The sequence below is a fragment of the Coccinella septempunctata genome, chromosome 4, assembly GCF_907165205.1.
Source record: "Coccinella septempunctata chromosome 4, icCocSept1.1, whole genome shotgun sequence".
NCBI lineage: Eukaryota > Metazoa > Arthropoda > Insecta > Coleoptera > Coccinellidae > Coccinella > Coccinella septempunctata.
Window position 1 is genome coordinate 36,869,532 of NC_058192.1, and position 12,776 is coordinate 36,882,307.

Here is a 12,776-nt window from a genome sequence, read left to right on the forward strand (position 1 = left end):
ATCTATATTGCTGGTGACTTCAATGGCAGGGTGGGAAAAAGAAGTAACCAGCAAACAAGATGTATCGGGGAACACGGGGAAGATGTGTTGAATAGTAATGGAAAGCGATTGTTGGAATTTTGCGAGATACACGGATTCATCATAGGGAATACTTTCTTCGAACATAAGGACATACACAAGTACACAAGAGAGGTTAAGTCAAGAGGGGAAAGATCAATAATAGATTACATACTGATAGAGGAGACAAACCGAAGTCAATTAAAAGATGTGAGAGTATACAGGGGGTTCGAAATATCGAGTGATCACTATCTGTTGGTTGCAAAGAGTAAAAAGTTGAATGGAAAATTTTCGGAAATGGGATCGAAGAAGGCGAAAAAGGAAGAGACAATAAAGTACTACAAACTGAGAGAGAAGGAAGTTGCTGATCAATTCAGATATGAAGTGGATAAGAAACTGCTTGAAGAACTAACTGAAGATGCATACGACGACAGAAGTTTGGAAGAATTATGGCAAGCATTCAAGGAAGCGCTCATACAGTCCGCTATTAAAGTGTGTGGTACTAGGAAAATTGCGAGGTATAAGAGACAAACGAATTGGTGGTCTGAAAGTATCAGGATGGAAGTAAAGAAAAAGAAAAAGATCTGGAAAACCTATCTGCAAGGGAGAAATGCAACAATAATGGAGGAATATAGAGCACAGAGGAAGAAAGTGAAAGAGCTGATACAAGAGGCGAAGCGAAAGAGCTGGGAAGAATTTGGCAATAGATTGGAGCTGGATAGCAGGAAGAACCAAAAATTATTCTATACCGCAATGAAGAGCATGAAAGGAGGAAAAGCGACAGAGTTAACTTTTAATATCAAGGATGAGAAGGGAAATATGATAAGGGATGAAGAAAAAGTTCTACAGAGATGGAAAGAATATTTCGAGGATTTACTGGGAGTGGAAGAAGAAACAGATGATACATTGGTGAACGAGGGAGACATTCAAGAGGAAGAAGAGGCAGAAATAGAGAAAGAAGAATTGATACAGGCACTGAAGAGTATGAAATTGGGTAAATCACCAGGGAGAGATAGAATAAGTGTGGAAATGTTGAGGAGTATGGGTGATAGAGGATTTGAAATACTTTGGAGGATTATTCGAAGAGTTTGGCAGTCTGAAGAAATACCAAAGGAATGGGAAGTAGGGTTACTGGTACCAATATACAAGGGCGGAGACAACAAAGAGTGCAAAAACTACAGGGGAATCACGTTGCTCAGCACTGTAAGGAAGATTTATGAAAAGATATTAGAGAACAGAATTAGAAAGAAGATAGAGAGCAAGTTGTTGAAATCTCAAAGTGGATTTAGGAAGAATCACAGCGTACAAGACCATATTTTCAGTTTGAAAGAATTGATGAGGCGGACTTTGGGAACAGATGGGGTTCTCTACCTGGCTTTTGTAGATATAGAGAAAGCTTTTGACAGGGTGATACGGGAGACAGTGTGGCATGCGTTAAGAAGGAGAGGAGTCAGTGAAAAGATGATCAGCTTGATAAAGAAGTTGTACGAAAATACCGTGAACCAGATTATACTGAAGGGAAGAATTTCAGAGAGTTTCACGACGATAAGAGGACTGAGGCAGGGAGGAGGATTGAGCCCACTATTGTTCATAACCCTTATGGACGATATAATAGAGAAAAGCAGACAAAAAACTAAAAAGGTTACAGTGGGTTTTCATAGAATGGAAAGGGTATGTGTTTCGGAGCTAGTGTTTGCAGATGATGTAGTAATATTGGCTAAAAGTGAAGAAGAATTACAACAGAACCTGAATATCTGGGATGAGGTTATATCGGAGTATGGAATGAAGATGAATAGAGGGAAAACAAAGGTGATGGCGGTGGCAAGACAGGAAAGAAGAATGGAAGTGTATTTGGGAGGACAAAAAATCGAACAGGTAGACAGATATAAATATCTAGGAGTTATTTTTGAACAACACGGGGGACGGGTCAATGAAATCGACAATAGAATAATAGAGACAAACAAACTATACCACGCCATGAGGTCAGGCATTATAAATAAGAGAGAAGTATCAAAGTCAACAAAGCTCAAAGTGTATAAATCGATCTACAGACCAACTTTGACTTATGGATGTGAAACATGGAACCTGAACTTGAGAGAAAAGTCAAGATTGCAGGCTATGGAAATGAAATACTTAAGGAGAGTAATGGGAGTGACTAGAAGAGACAGGATAAGGAATGAATCAATTAGAGAGGATTTGCAAGTGGAATCTTTAGAAGAATTTATTGAGAGGAGACAACTGGAATGGTGGGGACACTTGAATAGAATGGAGGAGGATACAATGACGAGGAGAATTTGAGATGCCAAAGATGTCAGAAAGAGGAGACGGGGAAGACCAGAGAGAAGTTGGGGACAAGTCATTGCGGAGATATTGAATAAGAGGGGAACGAATATTCCGGAAGCTAGACGCATATCATTGGATAGAAAGAAATGGAGGGAATATATTCAGATGTAGAGGCCACACAACACCCTACACCCAATGGGTAAAAAGGGTCAAAATGACTATATATATATATATATATATATATATCTATTTGGATTTGACAGAAACACATATTTAAAATCGAAAAAACCTTACCAAAGTCGAACTTATGTTTTACACACAAAAGATCTTAATATTAGCTTGTTGAGCAAATTGGAATCGAACTTGTAGAGAAACTTAGGAACCTTCCGTCTTGTTAGCGCTTCTGTGAAATTTAGTGGACTGTATTTGAAATTTTGAAATATCGCTAACACAAAAAAATGAAAATATGCATCGAAACCCTTCTGACACTTACCCTTGATGGCGGTGATGTGGTCCTGGGGATCCCCTTTCTGCTCGAAGTTTCACCTCCAGCACACAATCTCAATATTTTGAAAAAGTAATTGAAAATCTCGTGAAAAAACTCGTGGAAAATTCGCAAAGGTGTCGGTGACCGTATCTATCGATTGAATGAATCGATTCTTCTCTCGCGCAACCAAGCATGCGCAAAGTGCCTTATTGAAGAAGCCTGATGCATAATTTGAATTTAACAAAGGACAGTATGAAAGTTGCGCTAACATAGCCGGCCACCAAAACCCTCATAGGGTTTTCTGGAGAAAACAAAAAGAAACAAAAATAAAGAAAACTTTTGTCACTCGAGACCATTATGTAAGTCACCATTGTATAATAAATTAAAGTTTAATTTTGAAGCCGAAGGATAATGGATAAAACCACCGTTTCAAATCGAATAAAAAACAAATTTTTCTACTTTGAAAAAAAAAAAAAAAAAATAATGGTTATTTCAAATGAATTAATGAATGAATTGAATTAATTTTTTGGAAGTGGACAAAGTTTTACAGTCGGCCTACGGAATATTCCAGCCGCTGTTTTTAACGTAACCACCCGAATATGCCCATCTTCTCCCGGAAACACCTCAACAACTCGCCCCATTGGCCATTTGAGTGGAGGAACGACATCGCTTTTTATCAAAACAAGGTCGTTCACCTCAATTTCTTTGGCTGGATCAGACCACTTGAATCGCTGTTGTAGAGTATTCACATACTCTAGAAAATACCTTTTCCAAAAATCACGCTGCATTTTTTGTATAAGCTGCCATCGTGACAGTCGATTAAGATTCAAGTGAGAAAGATCCGCGTCCGGTAGAGCAGAATTCAGCGGTTCCAGTGTTAAGAAATGCCCTGGCGTAAGCGGAATCAAATCGTTAGGATCTGAGCTCTGAGAACATAGAGGTCTAGAATTAAGAATTGATTCAATCTGACAGATCAAAGTTGTGAACTCTTCGTAGGACAATCGTTGATCACCTACGACGCGAATTAAATGGGATTTGACCATTTTGACACCGGCTTCGGCAAGGCCATTGAAGTGAGATCCCGTGGGAGGGCTGAAATGCCACTCGAAAGTCAAACTCTGAGCAGTTTTCTGCGCCAAGTCAAAAAATTCGTTTTGGGCTCCAACGAAGTTTCGGCCGTTATCCGAATAACACGCTTGAATCGTACCGCGACGAGAAATGAATCGCCGAAACGCAGCGATGAAACTATCTGTAGAAAGGTCTTGAGTTAATTCTAAGTGAATTGCCTTAGTGGCAGTACAAACGAAAACACAGACGTAAGACTTGAAATATTTTGCGCCTTTCATGCGATGCGGCGTAACGAAAAAAGGTCCACAAAAATCAACCGCAACATGTGAAAAAGGTTTCAGTTGTGAGATCCTGAATGTCGGGAGATCAGCCATTTTAGGAGGCTTAAATACATTTGGACGAACTCGAAAACAACGAAAACAGTTTGAGATAACCCTATTAATCGCTCGACGAGCAGACAATATCCAATATTGTTGGAGAAGTAAGTTATGTAAAGTTTTCATTCCCGGATGTAAGTATTGTTTATGAGTAGATTCTATGATTAAGGTCGTAAGTCTATGTGAACTTGGTAGCAAAAGGGGATGTTTCGCTGAATAAGAAATGAAGTCCGATTTTTTAAGACGACCGCCCACCCTGAGGAAACCCAAGGAATCGAGAAAAAGTGAAAGCCTGCGGTATGGTTTCGGTAACAAGCAGTCTTTTTTAAGTTTTTCTATAATATCTGAGAAGACAGAGTTCTGAGTATATTTTATCAAACACATTAGAGATTCGTGCATTTCTTGAACTGAATTAGAACTAGTTGGCTTGAGTGTTGAAGTTCTCGAATTTTTTAAGAATCTTAAGCAGTAACTTAGAATTCGCTGAATTTTTTCAAGGGAGGAAAACCTATTCATCAACTTCTTCAAGTCGTCTGTTGGAACATCTACATAAAAAGAAAGCACCCTCTCTTCAGCGGAAACTACCTCTTCATGACCGGTTTTATCCTGGAACTGAAAAATCTGCCATTTACCCTTTTCGAGCGATAGGAATTCCGGCCCATTCCACCACGTCCTAAAGTAAAGCAGCTGAGAGGGATTCATTCCTCGAGACGCACAGTCAGCCGCATTTAAGGACGAAGGAATATAACTCCATGATTCTGGAGGGACTAACTCCTGTATATGATGTACACGGTTGGCTACAAAGGTCTTCCAACGGCTCGGTGAACCATTGAGCCACGAAAGTACTACCTATGAATCGGTCCAGCAAGTAATTTGATCGAAAAGAAGTCGATCTGAAAACGTATCTGTGACGAATTTGACTAGATCCGCCAACAGCTTTCCTGCTGAAAGCTCAAGTTTAGGAAGGGTAAGTGTCTTCAAAGGTGCAACTCTACTTTTGGAACAAAGAAGGAATACATTAATAGAGTCGGCCTTTTGTACCCTGATATAAATTACAGCTGCATAACCTAATGTCGAAGCATCGCAAAAACCATGCAATTCACATCGTTCGAAATCATCAACAAGAATTCGTCTTGGTAAACTCAATTTGGAAAGCTCTGATAACTCTGACTTCAATTGCTCCCATGGATTTTGAATCGAAAGAGGAAGCGACTCATCCCAGTCCTTTTTCATAGACCAAATACACTGCATTATATATTTGGCCTTCAATAAAATAGGCGACAAAAACCCCAAAGGATCGAAAACCCTACCAATATCTGAAAGAATGCCTCTCTTAGTACATTCATTAGTGGATGTTTGACAACTATATGAAAATGTGTCAAGAGACGGATACCATTGAAGACCTAGTACCTTGAGAAAAGGAGGGTCATCCTTATCAAAGGATAAAACAACCTGACAGTCGGAAGGCGAAACGGACGAAAGTAATTTAGGGGAATTGCTAGCCCACTTCTTCAACTCGAAACCTCCCCGACTAAGTAGATCTATCAAATCTTTCTGAAGTGAAATAGCCTCAGACTCAGACGAGGCACTTCCAAGAATATCGTCTATGTAAATTTGATGTTGAATTATGTGACTGGCCTTCGGAAAGTTTTTCTCCTCTATTTTAGCTAGTTCTAAAAGTGCTCGCATTGCTAAATATGGGCTACAGTTGAGACCGAAAGTGACTGTATTTAATATAAACTCTGAAATAGGATCGTTGGGATCGAAACGCCACAAAATTCTCTGAAAGTTTCGATCGGAGGGTGAAATCAAAACTTGCCTGAACATTTGTTTAATGTCAGCCACAAAGACTATTGCGTCTAGACGAAAGAGTAAAAGTAATGAAACAATATCTTTTTGTAATTTTGGACCCTGAAGTAATGTATCATTCAAACTGACCCCCTTTGAACCTTTTGCCGATCCGTCCCAAACTACACGTAGCTTCGTGCTTACACTTTCTGGCTTTAGGACACAGTGATGTGGTAAGTAGCAAATATAACCCTCAACTTGGTCTTTCAATGTTACAGGAGACATATGTCCGGTTTCAAGGTATTCTTTCATGAAGTTAGAATAAGATGAATACAATGACGGATTTTTAATCAGGCGTTTCTCGAGTAATAGAAATCTGCGACGCGCCTGAGTGTATGTATCACCTAAATTTGGTTTTGAGTTTCTGAAAGGAAGTGAAACAATGAATCTACCAGATGAATCCCGAGTAAAAGTTTCCTTGAAGAAAGTTTCACATTTTTCGTCTTCAACGGAGAAAAACTGCCTTTCAGGAATTTGTTCTATTTCCCAAATTTTAGGAATACAGATGTCAACAAGGGCATCAGATTGAACTGTAAATGTCTTTATTGACGAATCGGAATGAAAGCTATCAATTTTACCTAAAAGAACCCAACCAAAAATAGTTTCAAGAGCAGTAGGTTGACCTAATTTACCCACAACACGACCATTTAGTAAAATGTGAGTAAATAATTCAGCGCCAATTAAAATGTCTATTGATCTGGAAAGAAAATAATTCTCATCTGCAAGAGGTAATCCCTGTAAATGTTCCCACTGTTGTTTTTTAATTGTGAAAGAAGGAATATTGGAGCAAAGATTCGGAATAACAATAGCATCGAAAGAAAATACTGGGCCTTCAGAATTTCTAGGCTTAATCTCGCACGATGTTATGCCTTTTGAGGAAGTTGAAGACATTTCGTTCAAACCAAAAATTGCTGTCGAATACTGATGTCTTTTCAACCCGAGATTGCGAAAACATTTCTCACCAATAAAGTTTGATTGACTTCCTGAGTCGATAAGAATTCGCACTTGTTGAAATGCTCCATACCTATCACGTATATCTACCGCTGCAGTAGCTAACAAAACAGTACTACAGTTCGAATACGTATTACCCGATAGAGTGGAAGAAATTGAATTGTTCTCTATGCTGGAAGTCGAAGAGTTATTATTTTCAACTTTTGGTTTCGATAATTCTGGGTTATTCTTTGAAACGTGTATCAACGAATGATGACGACTGTTACATGTACGACATTTGAATGAAGAAGTGCAATTTTGAAGGCTATGAGAATGATGTAAGCAATTCAAACAGAGTTTATTCTGTTTTACGAATGAAAATCTATCTTTCGGCGATTTTGAAGAGAATTCAGAACACTTGTTTAAAGTATGTGACCCTTTACAAAAATAGCACTTAACTCTGGAATCGCTCTGAACATTTGTTTGTAACGAGAAGGTGTTACCAATCTTATCAATATTTCTGTTAAAATACTTTTCTTTGCTCGATGAAGCAACTTTATTTTTAGGAATATTTAAATGTTGAACAGATTCTAAAGCCTTACATTTGATTTCCACGAAAGTATAAAGTTCTATGTATTCTGGAATTTTACTGGAATCAGTTTGAATTTCGAAATTGGTACGTGTTTCTATGTCTAACTTTCCTAGAAGAGTATAAAAAAGTAGACAATCCCATGCATCGGTATTGAAATTTAAAGCATTAAGCACTGCTAACGATTCGGAAAATGTATTGAGTAACACACGAAAATCTTTGGCGGAATTGTTTTTTAATGAAACAGAAAAAATGGAATCCAGTGCATTGAAAGCTATAAGTCTTTTATTTTGATATCTGTCTGTAAGTTTTTTGAATGCTGTGTTGTAATTATCATTATCAATAGCGATGCCATTCAGTAATTTTAAAGGTTCGTCTTTTAAAAAAGATAGAAGATATCTAAACTTCTCAACATTAGAAAGATTGGAATTTTCATGAATCAATTTCTCGAAGAGATCATGAAAGGTTGACCAAGTTTTCGGATCTCCGGCAAAGCAAGGTATATTAAGTGGTGGAAGTTTTGCAGTAGCCTCAACACTGAGTGAAGACGTAATGGGAGCATCAGTTTTATTGAAACTATGATAGATGGAAAGACCTTCGTAATAAAAATATTCAGTATCCTTTCGAATCTTTTCTTGTAACTCGAATTCTTCTTCTCCTTCTATTAACATGATAATTTCATTATGATATTCGGAAAAGCGATCAAAAATCTTTGAAATATCTTCATACCTAGTTTTCAACTGCCCTCTTTTAGAGATGTCAGTTGAACTCTGAACAGCGATGGTATAAAATTCGGAAATTCGGCTGGTATATATTTTTCTTTTGTTTTCCATCTTCTTCAAATTACTCATTATAACTCAATCTATTTATGTCAGATATACAAAGATTAAGATATGTAGGTGTTCAATTCGAAATTGTATATAGCAATATGAAATTATTATTTTTATTTCAACGAAATCGGAAATATGGAAATGAATTGACGAATATATAGGAATATGTTGAATCTGCTAGAACGAAGACTGAATCGATCTTATCGAGAGCATACGGTGTCAGGTTTTTATGAGGAAGAGCGCGATAAGCGTTTATTGCGCTGTGAAAATTATGAATGGAATTCAATGGTGACTTACTGGAAAATTCGAAATGTAAAGGAAATTGGAAAAATATGAAATGACTACTAGTCAATTCGGCTCTGAATGACCAAAATGTTAGCGCTTCTGTGAAATTTAGTGGACTGTATTTGAAATTTTGAAATATCGCTAACACAAAAAAATGAAAATATGCATCGAAACCCTTCTGACACTTACCCTCGATGGCGGTGATGTGGTCCTGGGGATCCCCTTTCTGCTCGAAGTTTCACCTCCAGCACACAATCTCAATATTTTGAAAAAGTAATTGAAAATCTCGTGAAAAAACTCGTGGAAAATTCGCAAAGGTGTCGGTGACCGTATCTATCGATTGAATGAATCGATTCTTCTCTCGCGCAACCAAGCATGCGCAAAGTGCCTTATTGAAGAAGCCTGATGCATAATTTGAATTTAACAAAGGACAGTATGAAAGTTGCGCTAACACGTCTAAAATTTTGAGGCAAAATACAAATCATCACAACGACGTGTTACATTCAATGAGTGTGCCGAAACTGAAATATTTATGTCGATCTTAACCTGTTCAACCACAGGTGGAGTCCAGAATATGTTGTTAAAAAAGTTGAATTCCCAACTCACTGTAATGAATATTTGTTTTTGAAAAGATCCAATATATTATTATTACTAAGTTCGAAAAATACACTCCATCGCCTCATCTTATAAACCAATTCGCTCTGATCCAACATAGGGTCAACGTCCTTCAATCTAGAAAACAATGCGCTACAAGTTAAGATGTTGTATGAAACTAATTTTATGTTATTGGAAAACGATTTTATGAGCATATTTATTTTGTTAGTGAGTCCAGGGATGTATGGAAATTTTACATAATATATACTTTGAGTACTATTCTCATTTTCCGCACTTGCACCTATCGGTCTAATTTTAGTATTGTTGTTCCCAATAATTTTATCACTAAATGATTTCGGGTAGTTATTCAGCTTTAAAAGGTCTCTGATTATTCCCAAATTATCTTTGTGAAAAGAGCTGTCGCTAAGATTTTTAGATCTGTACATAAGTTTTCTAATTGCTGCTACTTTATATGAAAAGTTGCAGTGTGAATTATAATTTAAAATTCGCCCAGAACTAGTCGGTTTTCTATTCCAGTTTGTGATCAGAGAGCCATCATTTTTTTTGTGAACTGTGACGTCCAAAAATGGCAAAGAATTGTCCCTTTCCATCTCCAAAGTAAATTGGAGGCGATGATGGAATTGGTTGAAAACAGTTAAAAGTTCTTCACATTTGTTGGTCGGAATTATTAAAAACATGTCATCCACATACAATTTAAGAACCAGGATATTAAAAGGCAATCTGTTTTTACACTCATGAATGAGTTCTGTCATAACTAAATTTGCTAATGAAGGGCTGGCTGGGTTGCTCATTGCCATGCCAGATATTTGTTTGTAATACTCATTATTGAATTTGAAATAACTGGATGAAAAAATGAATTCAATCATTTCTATAAATAGTGTTTTAGAAATATTTGTGAAGGCCGAAATATACTTCCATCGTTTCGTTTCTTTACTGTTTCAACTACTACACTCTGGATAATGTTGGTGTATAATGAATCAACATCCAGGGAAATTAGACAGTAACCCTCCGGGACCGAAACTGATTCAATGGAGGACACGAATTCAAAAGAATTTTTTACATTATATGGAGAGGTTGACGTGACTTGACTCATTATTTGATGTACATAACATATGTTATAAGAAGGCGAATTTATGCGGCTTACTATCGGTCTTAAATTTAATGAGGGCTTATGGACTTTTCTAAGACCATACAATTTAGGTGGGGTTGAGTTGTATTTTTTCATTTTCAACGATTCTCTTTCATCAATAATAGAATTGTCCTTTAATTCATTAATTAATTCATTCCCTTCCCTTTGGACGTTATTAGTAATATCGTTCTTAATTTTCCTATATGTAGTTTCATCAGACAACATGTTAGTCATATACTGTAAGTACTCGTTCTTAAACATAATAACTGTAGAATTACCTTTATCTGCTCTCATAATAATAATTTCTGGATGATTTTTTATGAACGTTTTTGTACTAATAAATGGTTTTAGCAGTGGGTGTTTGTTTTTTCGATGTTGAGATTTATGCCAAAAATTTGTTATTATATTCGTGCCTCTACTACGTAATACATTTTTGCTATCTTCGCCCGAATGAACACTTTGAATGGCGACTTCAAAATCCTTGATAATAGTCAGAATTGGAATGAAATTGGATAATGGAACACTGAATTTTGGACCCAGTGATAATATTGATCCTACATTCTGCGGCACAGTCACATCAGTGTAATTAGACAAAAAATTAGCACTTGAAAAATCTGAGATTAACGATTGTAACTAACGAATGTTCGTATTTCTAATTCTATTGAACCTTATTTCGAAGTTGTTACCACATGTTCTAGAAAAATTCTGATATACATTATAAGGTATCGATGAATACAAATAGTGTCTAATCTCCTCCAATTTGTCCTTCAAAATTCTTAATTTCCAAATAGTGATTCTAATTTCCAAATTTAAAACTAATCTTTGAAACCTATGTATGATTTTCAAAGTTTGGTTGACAAAAGGGCTGTTATCTTCTAATATTAAAATATTTAAACAATTAATATTATTGGTGATATGTTTCGGGAATACTTGATTTCGTCTGCATTCAAGTAGAAAAATTTTTCGGTTGTGTAGAGATGCAACATTTAATCCAATTTTTTAATTGTGTTCTCACATAATCTCCGCAGTTCAGGCCAATTCGCTCGAAGAAACTTCCAATGTTGGTATTATGGTCTGATAGATCATTTCCTTGTAGAGATATGTTAGAATGATTTTCACGGAACTTTGAGGAAAGCAGTTGGTTAAAAAACAACATTCAACTAATGCCAACGTGTCGTAGATATATTTCTACTTCTTCAGGGCTACAAAAGAGAAATTCACAGAGATTAAATATGGCACAAATATATCTGGTATAAAAATTGAATACTATATTAAAAACAATGGTTACAAAATAAACACATATAACAATTTCATACAACATCTCAACTTGTAGCTCATTGTTTTCTAGATTGAAGGACGTTGACCCTATGTAGGATCAGAGCGAATTGGTTTATAAGAACCCTTGCAGTAATTGTTCGAAGAGTTACATTGGCCAAACTAAACAATATCTAAAAAATAGAATAAGTCAGCACAAATACGATTGTCAAGAAAAATTTAGATCTAAAGATACAAAGACGGCCCTTACAACCCACTATTTTAATAATAAACATTAATTTAATTTTCAAGTGGTTTCTGTTTTAGACATAGAAAGAAATTATACAAAAAGAACCATCAGTAAAATGATATTTATAAAACTCAATGATACCGTTAATTGCCGAACTGACACACAAAATTTGAGCTTGATATACAGGGTCTTTCACGAGGAACCTCACCCATATTTATACGGGAAACTACTGAACGTATTTTCATGAAATTCAGCACTTATAAGTATTTCACGATGCTGATGAAATCTAAAATATTTTCAAGGCATGAGCACCTCCGGTTTTTCCGGAAATGACGTCAACTTCCGTTTTTCAAATTAGAACACCATTTTTTTATTGCAGAAATAGACTCCATAGAAAATTTCAAGTTATTTTGATGTAACATTTTTCAGTTTTGGTTGGAAAATTCCCTCTGAGCGGGAAAATTCGAAAAAAAATCGAAAATAGAGCTCCGCTGAAACAAGAATAACTTCGAGGTTTTTGGATGGAAAATTTTCATTTTTGGGATTTTTCAAGATGTAAGATTGATGTATCCACTTTAAAAATCGAAATCGCGATTCATGATACAGGGGGTGAAAAAATCGCTTTCAAAGTTAGGGATGACAAAATCGTGAAAAATCAATTTTTTCAAATTAGAACCCCATTTTTTTATGGCAGATATTGAATCTGAGTTAAAAAATAATATGAGTGTATGCATCACACCCTTGCCCTAAAATGGATATTTTCTGAGTTATTCA

General features: G+C 36.2%; 1 long non-coding RNA gene across 1 annotated transcript; it reads left to right on the plus strand.

Annotated features, from left to right (window-relative positions):
• Window positions 1–7,011: 7,011 nt before the first annotated feature.
• LOC123312404 lies at window positions 7,012–8,182 on the plus strand. The gene is made up of 2 exons (XR_006537620.1): window positions 7,012–7,388; window positions 8,010–8,182. It is a non-coding gene; the product is annotated as an uncharacterized LOC123312404 (long non-coding RNA).
• The last annotated feature ends 4,594 nt before the right edge of the window (window positions 8,183–12,776 follow it).